Source organism: Eriocheir sinensis, unplaced genomic scaffold (genome assembly GCF_024679095.1).
Source record: "Eriocheir sinensis breed Jianghai 21 unplaced genomic scaffold, ASM2467909v1 Scaffold51, whole genome shotgun sequence".
In the NCBI taxonomy this organism is placed as follows: Eukaryota; Metazoa; Arthropoda; class Malacostraca; order Decapoda; family Varunidae; genus Eriocheir; species Eriocheir sinensis.
The window spans coordinates 290,433-312,277 of NW_026111843.1; the positions used below are offsets into that span (position 1 = coordinate 290,433).

General features: G+C 42.2%; 1 long non-coding RNA gene across 1 annotated transcript in view; it reads left to right on the top strand.

Annotated features, from left to right (window-relative positions):
• The first annotated feature begins 4,034 nt into the window (after positions 1-4,034).
• Positions 4,035-21,845, top strand: part of LOC126992846 (uncharacterized) — a 53,338-nt gene continuing 35,527 nt past the window's right edge. Inside the window, exons 1-2 of the long non-coding RNA XR_007747122.1 lie at positions 4,035-4,064; positions 4,216-4,336. This is a non-coding gene — a long non-coding RNA (uncharacterized LOC126992846). The remainder of the gene's footprint in view (positions 4,065-4,215; positions 4,337-21,845) is intronic.

The window sequence follows — 21,845 nt, forward strand, 5'->3', positions numbered from 1 at the left end:
TCTTTTATCAATATTTCCAGCCATTGTGGATTCACAGCTGAAGTGAACGGACTATGTCTATAAAAACATTCTAAATCAATCAGTCAAAGTGTCTGCCCTTCCATTTCTCAAGTATTAATATTTCTTTTGAATAAAAAGTCTTTCCTTTTGTTAATGCAGCAATTATTTTGCACATACGTATGCAGAAAACACCAATACAGTAAAAGTCAAATCATCCAAAAATCCCAGTGGTATGTATCTGTAGTTTGTATATTTTAAAGTGACTGACAAAAAATATAAAATGAAAACATTACAAAAAATACATAGAAGTATCAAAGGTGCTGAGCTGTGGGTACAAGAGACAGAAGACTCAGGCGAGGTGTGAATTAAGTCTCCGTGTTGCCCTAATGTACAGGTGTCATCTATAATCTATCTATCTATCTATCTATCTATATCTATCTATATATCTCTCTCTCTCTCTCTCTCTCTCTCTCTCTCTCTCTCTCTCTCTCTCTTTGTGTGTGTGTGTGTGTGTGTGTGTGTGTGTGTGTGTGTGTGTGTGTGTGTGCAGAATGTATGGTGCAATTGCTGTTCTGTATAGTGTCAGAATGTTTAGGTGAGGTCAGGTTGTTTTGGGTGAGGAGACAGCATGAGGAACATTGCTGACAGCAACGCCACCCTCAGAGCAAAACAAGCCAGGAAGTTGTTTAGGTGGAGACAGCATGAGGAACATTGCTGACAGCAACGCCACCACCCTGAGAGCAAAACAAGCCAGGAAGTTGTTTAGGTGGAGACAGCATGAGGAATGTTGCTGATGACGACACCACTGCCCTGAGAGCCGCCAGCGAGAGAGAAGAACAAACTGGCGTCTGAGGTGGCGGGGCTTCTGTTTTAAGTGCTAGGGCTTTGTGGCGACTCACACTATTCGCTGAGATGTATATACATGCAAGTTTGTATAATGTATTTTTAACTGTCTTTATGTACACGTAGGTTAGAATTATAATATACAAACTTACATGTATATACAGTTTCAGTGAAATGAGTGAGGAGTCACCACAAACCCTGAGCACCCAAAACAGAAACCCTGCCACGGTTAAAACACTCAATTATCAACCCTTCCCAGCGACTACTGATATATCTGTGGGTAGCACCATGAAACTAGACAGATATAATTGCCTCCATCGTTGTATAACTTTGCAACAATAAACCATCAATCAATCAACCCTTCCTAGCGGTGTTCAGACAGACATGACAGGGAGATCATGTGGGTCGGGTGGAGCTAATTTAAAACGTCATTATTTCTTTGTCTATGCCAGTAATGGCCTCAAAATGAGCTGCTATCCCTCCCTCCATCCTGAGTCACACACCTGCGTCTCTTTTCCTATTTGAACCATTACCGTTAATAACCAATGAGCGGTAATTCCTTGTTAATGATTAAGTAAAGGGCCGCGGTGTTCAAGACGGGGAGATTATGAGGGCCTGGTCAGGGTGGAGCTAATCTAAAACGTCATATTTTTTTTGGTCTAAGCCAGTAATGACCTCAACATGAACTGCTATCCCTCCCTCCATTCCTGAGTCATACACCTGCGTCTCTTTTCCTATTTGAACCATTACCGTTAATAACCAATGAGCGGCTGTCCAACTCCCTTATGCAAGAGTTAGCCAGCATCTTCGTTATTTCATCACTGTTACTGATGCTAAACTCTGAAGTAGCCATTCCCTAGTTTGCATCAATACACTGCTCCAGTCATTTCAGTATAAATAAGCCATTTCTATTCTTTTTAGGTCGTTTTACGAACAGTAGGCTATTACAGTTTTGTTTATTATGTTAGTTGCTACTCGCTCTATCAAGACAGCTCCCCAATCGTTTAAAAATAAGCCATTACGATTTTTATCTCGATCATTACAGAGACAGTATCTGTTATAGTTTTGCAGGAGGCTTTTTATCTTATTTGGCATCTTATTTTCAGGCTAAGGTCATCCTATAATTCCTTGTTTTCATTTATTTCATGCGGGATTTTATGCTTCCTCGCAAATCATGTTTTTTGTCATCCTTCTCCCTTCCAAACTCCATATGCACAGTGCTTTCCGAAAAAAAAAAAAACTCGGCCACCTTTGATTTTTTTTTTTTGTAGGAGCAACGAGTAGCGGGCTTTTTTTATTATTATTGTTTCCTTTTTTGTGCCCTTGAGCTGTCTCCTTTGTTGTAAAAAAAAATGAAGCAAACAAATCAAAACTCACGAGAAATAAAATTGTCGTCCTCAGAATATGTAACAACGAGGAATAATATGTACTTAACCTTTTACTGAACCCTCTCGTAAAACCATAGTCTCTTATAGTACAAAAAAGAATATAGATTGGTTGTGTTAACACGCCGACATCTCTTTTCCTATCTAATCAACTGGCGCTTCTGCTGTCATGTATTCTATTAACCTATAACTGAACCCTCTCGTAAAACCATAGTCTCTTATAGTACAAAAAAAAAGAATATAGATTGGCTGTATTAACACGCCGACATCTCTCACGTCCTAACCATACAAGTACTATTCTGTCGTCATATACGTATTCCTGTAAACCCAAAGCCTCCCGGAAAAGCAAAACCTCGGCATTAAAAAAAGGAAATACACGAGCACTACATCATCTGGAGCTAATAATGCTGCCGAGCCCTGGACGCGGCAGCCACGAGTACGACCGCAGCAGCCCTGCCCACCGCCATCACTGCTCCCTGGGCGGCCCTGCACGTTAGACAAACCTGAGAACTGTAATTCCCTGTGTTCGTTAGGCCGCCCCGCACACGTCACGGGCTCGGCTGAGGGGTATATATACCTGGGACGGCCACAGAAGACAGTAGTATCCTCGACACAAGGCTAAAACAGCAATGGCGAGAAGGCAAACTTTGAGGAGTCTTCATACTCCTCATACTTACCAGTGACGTGCTCGCCCACGTCATCAAGATGACTGGAGTCCTTCCGAGTTCCAGCTGGCCCTGGACACTCGATGGACTCTGACCTGCAGGACCTTCCTCCGCTAAGGACACGGTGGAATCCAGCTTGGCATCTCGCGAGGTGCTGGCGAGGTTCCTCCGTGTCGCGGACAGCAACGGACTGCACTTGGCCCTGGTCTCGAGACGATTCGAGACCGAGCCAGGCAGGCGAAAATTGCGGCGGGCGTTTTGCGGGATAATCCACCGACGGAGGGCCCTGGGTGACACGGATAACGAAGGTCTTACGCCTAACTGGTTCTCTCGCCTGGCCGAGAGAAATGTTATTTTTATCACCAGGGTCTTCAGATCTCGGCGGTGGGGGAGGTACAGGTACACGATGAGTGTGTCCTCCCTCATACTCTTGGTGTCCACGATCACGCAAGTGTACCTGGACAGGCAAGGTATGGGGGATATCGGCGACACCTCGACTTACCTGGATTTCTACTGGCTCCTGTACGACGTACTTAATGAGGTCAAAGAGTTTGCGGACTCGAATTGCTATTACCCCACCTATTGGCCCGCCGCGTTGCTCGCCCCCGACCACTGCAATCCCTACCGCCTGGTGGAGGAGACTCGCCGTGCCTTGGAAAACAGGTGGTAAAATTCAGACTGAATTTAGGTCATTTACTAAATCTGGGGATTTGGTGTGGAGCATAAAAAAAAAATATCTTGCTTGAGAGACCCTAAGAAATGACCTCTTTGTTAGTGTCTTCCTAACATTATTTTTTATCTGCGGCAACTAAGTCTCCTGGAAAGTGACGCCTGAATTGTGTTTAAACTTCCTGCCTCGGGATTTCCAAGGCTTGCGTGCGGTGTTGCCTCCACCAGGCGGATGGGATGATGGGATCCAAACCCGTTGCTGACTCCACAGGTAAGAATATTTTCCTGTATACTATCTTTGCTTGCGTGTTACAGCGGTGCGCGTGTTACAGCGGTGCATATTAGTTTAGTCCATGATTTTGTTATGTCCCTTTGAACTCGCCATTGCTCATTGCGTTTATCCCTCTCCTGATTGTTATTCCAGAGTGGAAGGAACTGCCTGCACCTCCTTTGTTTCTGCGGTAACGAGCGGGAGGAAATTTAAGCCATTGCTGCCATCCGGGTAAGAATCTTTAACTGTACAATCTTGGCTTGCATATTACAGCATTAATATTAGTGGATTCGTCCACATGGGATGTTCTCAATATGCTGTGTCATTAGTCCCTTTGAAAAGACTGTTGCTCATTGGGATTCTCTCCCTAATGTTTATTCAGGGTTGTGAGGACTGACCTGAAGGACCTTCCCTCCATGATGGTCACGGTGGAATCCATCCTGATAACACAGATGCTCCTCTCCATGCTGACTTGGGCAACGAAAGCCACTGCCTCGCCACGGGTAGGAATGTTTTACTGTACCATCCTTGCTTGCGTGTTACAGCAGTGTATATTATCGGCTTCGTCCACATTTTCATTCTGTATCATTAATAACTTTATCATTAATAACTTTGAATTGGTAATGGCTCATTAGGTTTATCGCTTCCCTAACTGTTATTCAGGAGTGAGGAACTCGCCTGAATATCCCCTTCCGGCCTTGCTGTAACGAAAGCCATTGCGATGGAGCCGTTGATCCATCACGAGTATGGATATTTTACTTAGATATCTTTGCTCGAGTATTACAGCAGTCTCTATCTCTGTCTATCTCGGTTTCGTCCACATGTTCTCTATATGCTATGATTACTCTCAAACGACTATTGCTTATTGGGTTTATCCATTTCCAAATTGTTCTTCAGGATTGAGAGGAACCGAACTGAACATCGCCTTCCTGCTTGCTGTAAGGAAAGCCGTTACTGCTGGCCCTGCTGGAGACAGTTCACTGTCTACGTCATTGTGCACCAGTACCCAAGACGGCCAGGCAGCTGGGAACACAAGCCACCACAGGTAAGAAATCTTTACTGTATTTTTGCCTTTAATATTACAGCGATGTATTTGGTAAGTTTCCTCCAAATCTTTGTTCCCTATACGCTATTTGATTAGTCTCTGAAACGAGAACTGCTCATCGGTTTGTGTTGTTCATTTCCTAATTGTTACCCGTGTGGAAGGAAGTCTGCACCCACGCGGTCATTCTCCAAAATGGCGCATCGAGTCGGTTGTTCCCTGAATCCCCTGCAAAGCCTTCTCTCTGTGATGGCCACGGTGGAATCTAACATAATGGCACAGCTGCTGGCGAGTGTTGAGTCTGACTACTCTCTGGCCCTGAGCTCGAGACTTCAGATGAAGCCAGACAACCGAATATCTCTCCTGCTCCTCCCCGCGGTGCTTGCCTTGCCTTGCCTTGCCGAGTGTACAAGGTTGTGCACAACTATAGCGACGGAATGGATCACATTATACACTTGGGTGCCGATGAACACTGCTATTACCCGACATACTGGCCCGTCTCGTTGCTCGCCCCTGACCACTGCAACCAACACTGCCTTCGATAGAGCCTTTGCTGCCACCAGGTAATATTTTTTTTTATTATTCTGGTATCAATTTTTATCCTTCTCTTGCATATTAGAGCATTATTGTACGCATATTAGAGCATTATTGTCCACATGTGAATGTCCTCAATTTAAGTATGCTAGTCCTTTCTCTCAAGTTATTCATGAATTTTTCCATTTTCCGGCTGTCTCTTTGATGTTTTTCATTCCCCTTGTTGTCCACAGGGGTGGGTGGGTGGAGCCTGGCCTGGACCTCCCCTTCATGCTGTTCCTGCTGGAGAAAGTCTACCTCCCCTTAATGATCCTGCTGGAGAAAGTCTACCTTCCCTTCCTGGTGAATTCAGTTTGAACTTCATCCCCTGCGTATTCTAAGGCCCGGCAGTGACAGTCTTTAGATTCAGTGACATGTCTGAGTTCAGTTTGAACTTCATCTCCTGCGTTTTCTAAGGCCCGGCGGTGACAGTCTTTAGATTCAGTGACATGTCTGAGTTCAGTTTGAACTTTATCCCCTGCGTTTTCTAAGGCCCGGCGGTGACAGTCTTTAGATTCAGTGACATGTCTGAGTTCAGTTTGAACCTTATCCCCTGCGTTTTCTAAGGCCCGGCGGTGACAGTCTTTAGATTCAGTGACATGTCTGAGTTCAGTTTGAACTTCACACCCTGCGTCTTCAAAGGCCCGGCGGTGACAGTCTTTAGATTAAGAGACCTGCCTGAAATCTGTTTGAAAATTATCCCCTACGTTGGATAATAGCGGTGCTCTTCCGAAAACCCTTTGACCTGAATAAGTATGTCATGAGCTAGCCAGTAGAAATTCAGTGAAAACCCTTTGACCTCAATAAGCATGTCATGAGCTAGCCAGTAGAAATTCACTGAAAACCCTTCGACCTCAATAAGTATGTCATGAGCTAGCCAGTAGAAATTCAGTGAAAACCCTTCGACCTCAATAAGCATGTCATGAGCTAGCCAGTAGAAATTCACTGAAAACCCTTCGACCTCAATAAGTATGTCATGAGCTAGCCAGTAGAAATTCACTGAAAACCCTTCCACCTCAATAAGCATGTCATGAGCTAGCCAGTAGAAATTCACTGAAAACCCTTTGACGCGGCGGGCCAATAGGTGGGATAATAGCAGTTCTCGTCCGCAAACCCTTTGACCTCATTAAGTATGTCTTATAAGAGCCAGTAGAAATCCAGGTAAGTCGAGGTGTCGCCGATATCCCCCATACCTTGCCTGTCCAAGTACACTTGCGTGACGGTGGGTCCAAGAGTATGAGGGAGGCCACACTCATCGTGTACCTGTATCTCTCCCACCGCCGAGATCTGAAGACCCTGGTGACGAGGACAACCTTCATCTCAGCTAAGCGAGACAGCCAGTCAGGCGCAAGATCTTGGTGTATGCTGTGTCCAGGGTTAGCTGGAACTCGGAAGGACCTGACCAGCCTACACAATTTTGAATCCGGATAACGTGGGCGATCACGTCATCCGTAAGTGTGATGAAGAGTATAAGAAACTTCTTCCAAGTTGGTGTTCTCGCCATTGATGTTGGGAACGAACGACACAACACGCGAGAAATCGAGTGGTATCAAGACCGTGTCGGGGTTTATGACTGCCTTTTTTTGTGTGCGTGTGTGTGTGTACGCAAGATTTATCCCCTAGTATCAAAAGGGGAACGGGCCCTTGTCCGAAGACGGCCCGGGGAAACTAGCTCTGTACTTCTTCAATGTGGGATTTTCAGGCTTTTGGAGTTTCAACTTTGGCTGTTGTAATTATTTCAACTTGGGCTGTAGTAATTATTTTAACTTAGCCTGCAGTATTAAATTTTTAAATTCAGCTTTTGGAATTATTTATAGTAGTACATAAATGCAATCTAAATACCGAAGTTATTGTCCATAAATTATCTAAAAATGGTGCAAAAAAAATACATTCAACTATTTTTTCCTGTTTTAATTTTACCATGTGGTTGACATGCATGCTGAACCTTCAAGGAGGCTATTTAGTCAAATGTCAAAACTTTCAAGTTAATAAGGAAATATTCTGAATATTTACTATGAGTATCCAATAGTATTTATCACAAGTAGCCAATAATACAGACAAAGAAATTACCCCACTCACAAGTCTGCGATGTGTTTGTTCTACATCATTAAAATTCTTGCTTGTGGACGGACATTTGAAATATAACAGTCTAGGCAAGAGGTGTATTGCTAGCCATACTGCAGTGACACTTTTGACCTTCACAAATAGGTCATTCCAGTATATGCAATTTGTGTCCGTCGTATGATTTAGTTAAGAAGTAACTGTTCCTGGGATAACGCGAGTGTGCAATGTGAAGTGTAGCTGAACAGTGCTGCCGCTACTGCCCAGGACCCCCAACCTTCAAGGAGCAGCACACCAGCCGTCACTCCAGCCTAGATCCACTTCCGGCTCGTCTGTTGTGTTCACAGGCGGCCTCAAGTGATAGTGTCATGGACCACTTCACTAAGTTTTAAAAAGTTATAATAAAACTGCAAAACAGGAACGTGTGATTTACTGAAACCCTTCCTAGCTACTTACATACGTCGATAGTTGTGTATCCTGTATTTGCCCCTAAATGTGGTGCTACGGCCAGAGGTAGGGCAAGTGGTACTTAGTGCGGTAGTACCGCATCACAAAAAGTACCGCATGTTTTGTATTGTTATACTGTCTAGAATATGCATATATAGACAGTCAAGTGCTTTATAGTCTGTATAAGCAAGAAACATTACCTAAAGATGTAGGTACGTAATTTCTGTGTGTTAAATTCACTACAGAAACCTATAGAAGATACGATATTTGTCAAAGACAATGAAAGCCTGTTTAGATTATATTTGAGTTACCGCTCGACGTGAATACTTTCGATTTTATTTGCGTTACCGTTCGACGTGAATACTTTCGTTTTCTATTTCATCTCTCCACCTGCTGACGTCATTTTCAGCGCGCCGGTGACCCGCTGTCCTTTGATCATGGTCTTTTCACGTCTCTCGCCACTTATTTCCGTCACTATTATACGTTTTCATACTCCTGCAACTACCGAGGTTATCGCATTGCGTTGTCATGTTCAGGAACCGCCGATACAAGCAGTCAGACGGAAAAATAAACCTGAGGCGGCAGTGTTTACCCGCCTTACCACGCCTGCGGTAACTCACTTACGGGTGCTCGGAGCCGCGGTAACTTTTGGCCTTACCAGAGGTGCGGTAAGTGGTTGATGAATGCTAATTTACCGGGTGGGCGAAGATACCGCGAAGCTTACCAGCCACAGGTCCGGTAAATGGTATGATGAATCCAGCCCCTGGAGGTTATACTGTTATTGTGTCCGAGTGCACATGGCAACTTTGCATCCTTCATCATCATTTTAACAGTTACGTCTTTGGCTTCAAGCTTAAGGAAATGCATTAAAAAATATTTTTCAACTACTCCTTTTTGGACTATTGCTACTCACACACTGTTGTTAATAATAAGGCAACAATATATTGATTTCATATATTTGTTACATAGAAACTTTATGACGTCATTGTACAAACCCTTCCTGCGTCGTGACTGGCTCAGTCTGGCTGACACATCTGACTGTTGATTGGCTGGTTGTGGGTATGAGACCGAGCCAGTATACAGTTCCGAATAATGCCCCCGGGACACAGGGCAGGTGTGGCATCCGGGTAACCACAGTTTACCTTCCCCAGGTTTTCCCAGATACTTATTTATTGACTAGCCCGAAAGGGAGGATGCACTCGCCAACTGTTCGGGCCGAGACTGGAACCTGCAGCCGCGGATTCGTAGCAAGGCACGCTAACCACTAGACCACGGAGGGTACGGGCGGAAGGGTGAGGGAGTTATCGTGTAACCGGTATATATGAAGCAGGCAGTATACAACTATTTATTATTATTTTTTTTTTTACACCAAAGGAAGCAGCTCAAGGGCAACAAAAAGAGTGTAAAAAAAAAAAGTCCGCTAACCGCTGCTCCTATAAAAGACGAAGTAAAGAGTAGCCAATAGAGAGGTCAGTTTCATAATCTTTCATTTTTATCTTCCTTTTTCTCTTTTCTTACAGTCTTTTACCTTCCTTTTTCTCTTTTCTTTCCTTTTTACCTTCAACTCTTCTTTTTCTTCCTCGTTTTTTTCTTTTTTTCTTTTTGATGCTCACCGGTGTGTGTGTGGGAGGCAATGTCATTAGTGTTCCTTCTCTTTTTCCTTCTTTTTCCTTTTTTTTCCTTTCCAACACCCACGCCACGTCATGTCCTTATATTTCTTTCTTTTTTTACCTTCTTTTCAGCATCCACGGCGCCTCATTTCATTATTTTCATTATTTTTCACCCCGTTTTTCTTTTCCCTCTTCTACTTCCGCTGCCTCATTTCGTTATTTTTTTCATATTTTCCTCCTTTTCTTTTCTTTTCTCTACATCCACGTCACCTCATTTCATAATCTTTCTTTTGTATCTTCTTATTTCTCTTTTCTTACAGTCTTTTACCTTCCTTTTTCTCTTTTCTTTCCTTTTTACCTTCTACTTTTCTTCTTCCTCGGTTTTTCTTCTTTTTCTCCTCTTCCTCCTTCTTTTTCTTTTTCTTCTTCTTGTTCTTCCTTTTACTCTTTTCTTAACATTCTTTCCCGTTCTTTCACTTCATTTTTCTTTTTTCTTTTACCTTCTTTTTTCTCTTTTCTTTCCTTTTATACCTTCTTTTATTCTTCTTCGTCCTCTTCTTCCTAGTTTTTCTTCATTTTCTATTCCTCTTCTTTCCTCTATTTTTTTCTTGCTTTTACTATTTCCTCTTCTACTATTTTATTTCCTCTTTTCTTACATTTTTTTCCCGTTCTTTCACCTTCATTTTTCTCTTATCTCCTTTTTCACTTCTTTTTCAGCCTTGTAACTCGGCCCTAACTTCGGCGGGACGGATCAGACCCTCATTACTGCCTGTACCAACACGTTTTTTCTTCGGCTTAACTTGCATGATTAAGACACCCGCTGGAGGACGTCGAGGCCCCGCCAGCAAACAGCGAACGTCCTCTGCCTGACCCGCCTCTCCTCGCCCCTCGCTGCCGCCGCCCCGCCCAGAAAACATGTGATGGTCGTTTCTTCTTCTTCTTCTTCTTCTTCTTCATCATCATCCTCTTCTTCCTTCTTGTTCTTGTTCTTGTTCACAGATACCAAGTCGATGATAAAATGTTTGTGATTCTATTTTGTGTTATATTTTCTTCTTTTTCCTTTTCTTCTTCTTGTGCTTCGATTTGGTATTTACTTGTTCTTCTTCGTCTTTGTTTTCCTGTTTTTTCTTTTTTTCTTCTTCTTTCCTTCTTCTTCTTCTTCCTCCTCTTCTTCCTTCTTGTTCTTGTTCTTGTTCTTATTTTCTTCATCTTCTTTTTCTTCTTCTTCTTTTTCTTCTTTTTCTTTTTCTTATTCTGCTTCTTCGTCCTCCTCCTCCTCTTCTTATTCTTTTCTTCCTTTTCCTATTTTTTTTCTACTTCATCTTTTTTGTTTTTTCTTCCTTTTCTATTTGGTGTTTCTTCTTTGTCTTCTTTTTCTTCTTCTTCTTGGCGATGGTAGTGGTGGTGGTCACGCTGATGTTGATGATGACTATATTAGGGGTGGTGGTGATGGTGGTGGTGGTGGTGTTAGGGAAAGTCATAATGATAATAAAGATGACTATGATGATGATGATGATGCTTCTTATGATAATGATGGATGTAATGGTGGTCTTGGTGGTGGTTAAGATTCTGATAATGATGATAATAATGATGATAGAAGGAGGGGGAAGAAAAAGAAGAAGAAAAAGAAAAGAAGAAAATTAAGAAGAAAAAAAGATGAAGCTGATGAACAAGAACAAGAAGAAAAAGAACAAGAAAAAGAAGAACAAGAAGAAAAAGAAAAACCAAATCGAGGCACACACTTTATCGTGACTAAAGTGACTAAAATCGTTGCCATGGACGTTATAGCGAAGAAGCCAAATCATCTTCCTCATCATCTTCGACCAATATAACGAAGAGGTCGGTTCCTAATTTACCTTAAGACCAGTTTTTGGCGGCCGGAGCGAGGGCATCTGGCGTAAGCCCGCCAGATGTGGCACTCCCTGCATTTGTGCCTTGTGAAACACCACAAGAGCAGCTACGTCCCTGCGGTGCTCCAAGGAGTCGACGGAGCTGAGAGTTTCCTGCCCGGCTGGGGGGTCTGCCGCATCCACCAGTCGCAGTGCCCGTCTCTGGATGGCGTCGAGTCTCCCGCTGTGCGAGGCAGCACACGATATCCAAGAGAGGGCAGCGTACTCCAGGTAAGGCCGTATGTGGGCCTTGTAGAGCAACAGCCTCCCTTTTTTGTCGAGGAAGCTGGCCCTCCTTCAGACTCGTAACATTGAACCCTCCAGTACCTCTATTACCAAGCTTCAAGATAACCTAAGAGTCCTTAGTTTCAATGCGCGTAGCCTAAGAAACAAATGTGATGAACTGCGATGTCTTGCTCTGACAGAAAACTTTGACGTAATTGCTATAACCGAAACATTTATCGACACCACTAATATTGATTTAAGTTCCGAATACAACATAGATGGCTACAGATTCTTCAACAATGATCGAGTAAACCGTAGAGGGGGTTGTGTCGCCCTTTTTGTCAAAAGCTACTTGCAACCTACTGACAAAACACCAAGAAACAGTAACGTTGAACATTTGTGCGTGCGAGTAAACATTGCAAAAGTCAATTTAAATATATCTGTCACTTACAGGCCTCCGGGGCAATCACTTGATGGCGATCTTGAAATGTACAGCGTCTTAAGGCAGTCACTTAATAACAGCGACTCACTGATACTAGGAGACTTTAACCTCCCCCATATCGACTGGGCGACACTGTCGGGTACAGAAGGTGAGTCCCATAGAATGATCGAATTTCTAGAGGAAAATTATCTAAGCCAAATGGTTTCTGAACCAACTCGACAAAATAACATACTTGACCTTGTTATAGCGACCCAAGATAACCTAGTCAGTAATGTCACGGTAGGAGAACACCTCGGTTCCTGCGATCATAAACTAGTGCGCGTTGACATTAGAGCTCAAACATCGGTGACTGAAAATAAAGTTGTGCCCAATTTCAAAAGAGCCAACTTCGTAGAAATCCGACGAAAACTAATAGATATGCAACTATCAGATGACGGCAATGCAGAGGACGCCTGGCTAAACTTTAAAATCACTTACTCACTCAGCAGGACACATTTGTCCCTTGTGCGAGAAGCGAATTAACACTAATAAAGTCCACCTTGGTTTAATAGCGAAATTAAACACTCAGTCAAGGAGAGAAAATTGTCTTACAGGTTAAAGAAAGACCAAAGCACGCCTGAAAACATTAGACTTTACAATGATGCAAGGCGACGAGTAAAAAGATTAGTGCATCAGGCAAAGCGTAGATATGAAGAAAATATTGCAGCCAACTGTAAAATAATCCGAAATCCTTCTTCAGTTACATAAACAACAGAAAGGCGATCAGAAGTGGAATTGACCTTTAACAAACAGCGACGGTGCACTAGTGACTGACAGCCAACACGTTGCAAACCTATTAAATAATTACTTTTCCTCGGTGTTTAATAATAACAGTCCTCCCACCACCACCACCAACACCAGTACTAATGTAAATCCCGAGCATGCATTGTCTAACTTTGAAATAAAACCCGATGAAGTCCTTAAAGCCCTCAAATCACTTAAAACAAATAAAAGTCCTGGACCTGATAAAGTATATCCAACTCTGCTGAAAGAAACAAAGTGCGAAATACTCTCCTCCCTCACAACCGTATTCAATATGTCCTTGCGACAAGGCATTGTCCCTTCAGATTGGAAAAAGGCTAACGTGACACCGATTTTTAAGAAAGGAGACAAAAAAGTACCAGGTAATTACAGGCCCATTAGTCTAACTTCGGTTGTAGGTAAGCTACTTGAGGGCATAATTAGAGACAGAATTGTGAGTTACCTTGAAAGCCACTCATTAATTGGGGACTCACAACATGGCTTCCGAAACAAAAGATCCTGCCTATCAAATCTATTAACCTTTTATAACGACCTCTTCACTGTTTATGACGTAACCAAATCACTGGACGTAGTCTATCTCGATTTCCAGAAAGCGTTTGATAAAGTCCCGCATCATAAATTACTTTACAAATTAAAGCAAATAGGTATTGACAGTCAGGTAAACCAATGGATCGCGAATTGGTTGAGCAACAGACAACAAAGAGTAGTGATTGACGGATTTAACTCAGAGTGGGCGCCGGTCACTAGTGGCGTCCCTCAGGGCTCGGTTCTTGGCCCAGTGCTTTCATTATTTACATCAACGACGTGGATGTTGGACTCAATAACCGCATTAGTAAATTTGCAGACGACACAAAGATTGGTAACTCGGTTCTCACTGACGAAGACAGGCAGAGCCTCCAAGAGGATTTGCACAAAATTTCAGCTTGGTCGGATAGATGGGAGATGCCCTTTAACGTAGACAAGTGCCAGGTCCTTCAAGTTGGAACGAGGAATAAGAAGTTTGATTACGAAATGCGAGGCGTTAAACTCAAAAGCGTTCAATGCGTCAAGGACTTGGGGTCAAAATAGCGTCAAACCTCAAATTCTCACAGCAATGCATCGATGCAGCAAATAAAGCGAACAGAATGTTGGGCTTCATTAAAAGAAACTTTTTATTTAAGAATAAAGATGTAATACCTGCTCTACAACAGTTTAGTCAGACCCCACTTGGAATATGCGGTACAGTTTTGGTCTCCCACCATGCAAAGGATATTGCTAAATTAGAAGGTGTTCAGCGTCGGGCAACGAAAATTATCCCTTCCTTGCGCAACAAATCCTACGAAGAAAGGCTTTCACCCTTAACATGTTCTCTCTTGAGAAACGTCGCCTGAGGAAAATTGATCGAATGTTTTAAAATACTTAATGGTTTCACGAATGTAGACAGATCAACATTGTTTATGATCGATGACACTTTGCGCACGAGGAACAATGGCGTAAAACTCAGATGTAGACAAGTAAATTCAGACTGCACCAAATTTTTCTTCACCAACGTTGTAGTGCGAGAATGGAATAAGCTCCCATCATCAGTGGTCCAGTGTAACACGATTGACTCCTTCAAAAATAAGCTCGACCGTCACTTCCTTCAACTTAATATCAACTAGAGTAGAAGTGCAACGTTTTGGAGCCATCTGATTAATGTAAAATCACTTAGGTTTAAGGACAGACCACCAAGTCTGGACCGTGGGGTCTGTGTGGTCTGATTTTCTATGTAAATCTATGTAAATCTCTCTCTCTCTCTCAGTGCGGGGAGATAATTAGTCCATTTACAGTTCCCTTCGCGCGGGGAAATCAAATTAACAAGAAGAATTTGCCTCACGTCTCACACGGCATCGACCTAACGCGATTTAGCTCCGAGCACAGAGACATAATATTCCCTGCCAATGGAAGACGCGAGTGTGCGGAATAATGATGAAGAGAGGAGCGATGAAGAGCACACACACACACACACACACACACACACACACACACACACACACACACACACACACACACACACACACGCACACATCCTTTCCCCCAACCGCATGGTGACATAAATAAAGGTGATAAATGATAATAAGAGGGAATTTAGGTAATATCAGAGGTGGGAGGTGAAGTGTCTTTCCGTGCCTCACAGAAAACACACGGTCCCCGAGGAACGGATAGGATTTGGTGCCTCGCTTTCATCTCTTTTGCTTCCTTTGGTCATTTCCAGGCAACACGAGGATCTAAATAATTATCCGTTTACGTTATATAAGTCTATCTATCTATCTATCTGTCTACCTACCTACTATCACTCTATCTATCTATTTGTCTATCTGTCTATCCATCTATATATTAATCTATTTCTGTATCTGTATCTTCTTCTAAATCTATTTCCATATATATTCCAAGCAGAAGATAAATTACTACAAGAACGACTATCTATGAATCTATCTATCTATCGATCTATCTATCCATCTATCTGTTTATCTATCTATCAGTCTTGCTATCTATCTATCCATCTATATGTCCATCTGTCTATCAGTCTATCTATCTCTATCTATATCACAAGAAAAAGATATATTACTAGAACAATACATAATAGACACAATGGGACGATATTCTTCACGGAAAAGAAGGCAGAAAGAATATATTACTAATACATTCGATCTTACATCACCAAGAAGAAGAAGAAGAAGAAGAAGAAGAAGAAGAAGAAAAGAAGAAGAAGAAGAAGAAGAAGTAGAAGAAGAAGATAAAGACGAAGAAGAAGAAGGGGAAAAAGAAGCAGAAAATAGATAATGAAATAAACAAGAATGAAAAAAATATAGTCTATAGTTAAGTAAATAGAAGAAGAAGAAGAAGAAGGTGATAATAATAATGAAGAAAAAAATAAAAGAAAAGAAAAAGGAAACCAAAACAAGTGTAGAAGCGAAACTTTATTAAGAACCGAATAAGAAGTAAAAAATAAATGAATAAAAATAAAAATAATAAAATAAAGTTCAGTAAATGGCAAAGAAAAAAATGTTCCTTTCTTCGTTATAAAAAGAATAGCCTGATTCCCTTCGTAATAGCCTTTCGGAAAAGTGCAGGAGAGAGGCGGACTTACTTATATGCCAAAAAAGCCTCCATAAATTTTCGAGGCTCCTCCATTCTCATAATTCACCGTCCCCTCTCTCTCTCTCTCTCTCATTTTTAATTTTTCATTATTTTACTTTTTTCATTATTGTATTTTATTTTATTTATTTACTATCATCAATTATTTGTTAATCAATATATACATCAATCGAAATATCTATCTATCTATTCGGCTATCTATCAATCTATCTATCTCTATCTTTTTCTATTTATTCATCCGCTTATCTATACCTACCTTCTTTCTTATCTATTATCATCTATTTGCTAATCAACTTCTATAACACTCCAAATATTTTTTTTATCTATCTATCTATCTATTTATCTATCTATCTATCTATCTATCTATCTATGTGAAAGGATTTGTATACTTTTGAATCAACCTATCTATATTTATCTATCTGTTATCGGGCTATCTGTCTATGGCTGTCTTTCTATCCATATCTTTTAAACGCAATGTGTAGGTACGACCGCATTTTTTCGACCCCCAAACAAATAAACAACAAAAAAAATAGCAAAAAATTAAACTATGAAAAATCTCTCGCGAAAAATGCGGAGAAAGCAAAATTACGAGCGAGGTGCATGAGGGAGCGGGTCACCCTCCCTCCCTCCCTCCCTTCCTTCTTTCCTTCCCCTCGCGCTGAGAATATTCAAGACTCGCTGGTAGACTTCCCCTTCATCAACATTCTCGTTATGGTCTTCAAGAAATATTCGACGCGGCTCAAATTCCGACGAACCCAATTAAAAGTGGAGCAGGAGTACCTATTCACCCCTTTTACCAACATCCCATTCACTTAAGATCTCTCGGGCTGGAAATCTAAAAAAGGGAGAAAAAAAAAACCCTCAGGCCTCTATCAATCGTTCTTCTAGCTTCACAATCGGTCACTCGCTGAATGGGTTTAGTTCGCGGAAGACGTGCTCAGGTAATGTCCCAAGAGCGTCTTTAAAAGCTGCTATAGCGACCTTCACCGAAAGCTTCTTATTTTACCAAGGACGAAAAGAGGGAACACGGATTTTCATTTATTTCTTTCTTACGTTTTTCCTATGGTGCCCGTAGGCTTTCTTGGTGGGGCCTAGTACTAGTAGTTGTCCCCAGCCCGAAGTTGAGGGATTTATAAGGAAGAATGAAATAAAAAGAAAGAGGACCGAAGCAAGATTTAGGGGTTGGGTGTTTGGAGCGACGGGTGAAGAAAGAAAGAAAAATTAATAAACATGTAACGTAGCTACACGTTGTTTCGCTCAGACAGGAAGGAAACAAACAAAGAAAAACGGTTCAGAAGTCGAGTGTTTGGAAGCGAAAAATGAAAAGAGAAACTAGAGTGAATCAACAGACATACACAATATTTCCCTTGCGCGCCCAACGACTCCATTGAGAAAAATCTGAAACCATCCTTACAAATCATTCAATAATAATATCAGTATTATTATTATTATTATTATTATTATTATTATTATTATTATTATTATTATTATTGATTATTTTTCCTTTAATTTCCCAGTCTTTTCCTTTCCCAGCACGTCTCCACCATCACAAGATTCCTCTCGGCACTTTTCCTTTCCTCTCCAACCTCCTTAGCTCATCTTCATGCTCCATCTCCTCCTCCTCCTCCTCCTCCTCCTCCTCCTCCTCCTCGCCCTTCCTGCACTTACATTGACATTTCCTCTTTCCGGATGGCCTCCGAGTAAATTTCCCGGTTCGTACGTGTGTGTGTGTGTGTGTGTGTGTGTGTGTGTGTGTGTGTGTGTGTGTGTTAAAACGACTAGTACCAAAAATTCTACGGAGATGTCAGACCCATTTTCACTTACAATAGTCACAATACGCAACAAATCACTCTCCTAAAGTCACATTTCAAAACACTTACTCTATCATTACTAAACAACTAAGGCCATAGTTGTTTCCTCTCGTCACTAGATCGTTCAAAACATCACCATGGCAAGCAAACACAAAAGGGGAGCTGCGGTGACGGACAAACAGTGGGCAGATCAGTCAGTCGGTCAGTTCTCGCAAATAACAAAAGCAAACGAATGTAAAATATCAGTCTATACGTCTTGATGATCTACAGCTGAACGGTGGATTTTACTCTCTGATCTGGCTCACCACGTGGGCTCTATATACTGCCAGTGCTTCATACGCGTTGCAGTGAAAGAATGTTCCTGAAAAAGATGAACTACGGCTGGAAGAGGAAAACTTAAATGGCATGACGGTAATATTAACGTAACTGCTCCACCGAGTAACACAGGACATGAAAGAAAGGTTGAAGGCATATGCTACAGTGACAGTATTTCATCAGTAAGGCCTTGTGATCAATACTGAATAGGCTTTTTACTGAAGCCTCTGAAAGAAAATTTGGTTTCACGTTGATGAATGGAAACGGCTAAAAGTGCGAAACATATAAATAGAGGAAAGAGCCAAACGTGTCATGAAAGTGGCTCCGGAGTGACATTTTCAGCGGGGCCTTGTGATACAAATTACACGGGCTTCATCCCTGTACTGTCCAAACCCTTATGTAAGAGTTAACCAGCATCTTCACTCTTTCATCCCTCACGCTGGTAAACTGAAACAATCTTCCTTCATCTGTATTTCCTCCTGCCTACGACTAGAACTCTTTCAAGAGGAGGGTATCTGGACACCTCTTTTGGCCACTCCTCTTTACTCTATTCAGGAGCAGTAACGGGCTTTTTTTTAATTATTATTTTCTTTTTTTTCACGCCCTTGAACTGTCTCATTTTCTGTAAAAAAAAAAATCTAACACATATACCACTTCCCTGCCGTGTTCCGCCGCCGAGGGATAAAGGAAAAAACACAGAAGGAAAGAGGATATCCGTGCCACGTCGAAGCGTCCATGTAAGCGACTTTTTTTCGATTGTGTTTTCCTTATAGAAAACTAAAATAAGTAAACTATGTCTTGCTTATAGGATAATAAAATAAAAGAACTCTTTTGGGCTTGTGTCGGGTTAGGGGTTCTGTCCCACACAAGCTCAAAGGGATAACGGGACGGAGATGAGCACCGCCGCCACGCGCAGCTCTAGCATATGTTCCCAGCTTTAATATATTCATCTTGCTTTTAAGAAAGTAATTGAAAGTAACAGTGAGGCAAACACAAATGAAACCTTGAACGGAGACTAGATGCATTTATGGACGGGAAGGGAATTTGGTGAGCAACTTGTCTTCAGGAGCTGTCTTGTGTAGCCCGTCTGGCCTTTTATAGTCTCCTTATGTCCTTAAAAGTAAACTATATCCTGCTTTTAGGACAGGAAAGTAAACTGTCTTGCTAATAGGAAAGTAAAAGTCAGTCACATAGTCGACAATTCTATATGCACTAAGGAAAAACGTACGAAACAAAGAGACGAGCAAAAGTGCGTCATGTTACAGCTTTTCTGCAAGTGTTGCAAATAAGACGAAAACATAAAGTGGGCAAACGTCTCGGCGTAAAGGGAGGCGAGCATACACGTATTCTCGGCGGCCGCGTCCCCCGTGACTCCACTGCATCCCGCCTGTCAGCTGCCTGGAGTGTGGAAAGGCCGTGTGTGTGTTTACTCTCAGACGCGCAGAGATCCTTCCTTTTTTTTGAGGAGGTTGGATATCGATCGTCACCCGGTGGGGCTAACAGTGAAGGAAACAAAGGAAAAGATAGGGATATAAAAGTCTGTGTAAGCTTTGTGAATGGAAGAAAAATAGAGCTAAAAGTAAACGGTATCTTTCTAATGAGAGAGCTAAAGTCAGCTAACTAATCCAGGAAACAAAAGAAAGGAAACTATGAAAGCAAAAGAGTGTGTTAGCAAAGTGTATGGAAGAAAAAAAAAAGAAAAAAAAAGGCTAAAAGTAAAATAAACCGCATTTTTTTAATAGGAGAGTAAACGTCAGCAAACCAATCCAGGAAATATAGGAACTAAAGATGGGACAACAAATGAAGCAGCTCGAGGGCAGAAGCATATGAAAAAAAAAAATGAGTGTTAATGTTTATGTTAATTTAGTTTTTAAAGATTAAGTTTAGTTAAGTTAATTTAAGGATCATGTAATATCAACATCTATATCTGCATACCGAGGTAAATAAACTTACCATCTATCTATGTGTGTGTGTGTGTGTGTGTGTGTGTGTGTGTGTGTGATTAGCGGTTAGGATTCAAGACACTTCTCCAGAAATTGACCTCTGTTTTGGATACTCTTCTATACTCTTTTTTATAGGGTCAGTGATTAGCGGGCTTTATACTGAATTATTGTTACTATTATTTCTTTTGTGTGTGTGTGTGTGTGTGTGTGTGTGTGTGTGTGTGTGTGTGTGTGCATCTATCTGTCCTGTCTGTTTCTCTGTCTTTCTGTGTGTGTGTGTGTGTGTGTGTGTGTGTGTGTGTGTGTGTTCAGCCGGTCTCAACGTCAGCAAGTTAGAATCGCAACCGACTACTGCATTGTGTATTGCGGTGTGGCTGGCGTGAGGGTGTATGTGTGTGTCTTCAGCCGGTCTCAACGTCAGCAAGTTAGAATCGTAACCGACTACTGCATTGTGTATTGTGGTGTGGCTGGCGTGAGGGTGTGTGTGTGTCTTCAGCCGGTCTCAACGTCAGCAAGGTAGAATCACAAGCGACCACTGCATTGGGTATTGTGGCGTGGCCGGCGTGAGGGCGCTGAAGTCTGCTCGTCGAAGCGCTGCCTGTAAACATTCCGCGGCTGCAAATCACTTGTGTTCGCCTGAGCCCCGTGCAAATCCCCGCCAAGCCTCGCCGCAAGACCTTATATCCCGGAGCGGCCGTGCGGGAGCGTCGGCCACCTTAATATCGGTGCGCAAATCCTTCCCGCATCGTGTTGCCGGGAAGCTAATCTGGCAAATGGATAAATGACTTCCGGCGTCGTGCAATTTTGGGCGCAGAGTGCGTGAGAAAGCAGCTCCACCAGGCACAGCGGAGGGCTAATATATGTCTTGATCCTATGTTGATTGTGTGTCTGTCTTTACTAGAGCAACACATGGAGATAAAGGTGGAGTAGAAGGGAGAATGTTGTTATTTCTAAGCTCTGTCACCGCATGAGAAAGCAGTTCCACCAGGCACAGCGGCAGCCTAATATATGTCTGATCCGGCATTGACTGTGTGTCTGTCTTTATTAGAGCAACGCATGGAAATATAAATGGAGTGGAAGGGAGAGTGTTGCTATTTCTAAACTGTCACCACATGAGAAAGGAATTCCACCAGGCACAGCGGAAGGCTAATATATGTCTTGATCCGGCATTGATTGTGTGTCTGTCTTTATTAGAGCAACACATGGATATAAAGTTGGAGTTGTATGGAGAATGTTGCTATTTCTAAGCTCTGTCACCGCATGAGAAAGCAGTTCCACCAGACACAGCGGAAGGCTAATATATGTCTTGATCGGGCAGTGATGTGTGTCTGTCTTTACTTGAGCAACACAAGGAGATAGAGATGAGGTGGGAAGGAGAATGTTGCTATTTCTCAACACTCTCCGCTTCCATGCTCAGGCTAATATATGTTTTGATCCTATGTTGATTGTGTCTGTCTTTATTAGAGCAACACATGGAGCTAAATATGTGGTGAGAAGGTGAATGTTGCTATTTCTAAACTCTGTCTCATCGTCCAATATCTAAACTGACCCAACGATTTGCTTTAGTTACAACGTTATTTTCTTCCTCTCTTACACAGGATCGAATTATAAAACACTTCGCCACCCAAGCAAACATATTTGACAAGGCTTTCGTAGAAGTTGTGGGCATTTCCAGGGGTATGTAGTTTTATGACCCTGGTGGTAGTTTGACCTTCCTCTGTACCGTGAACCTAAAA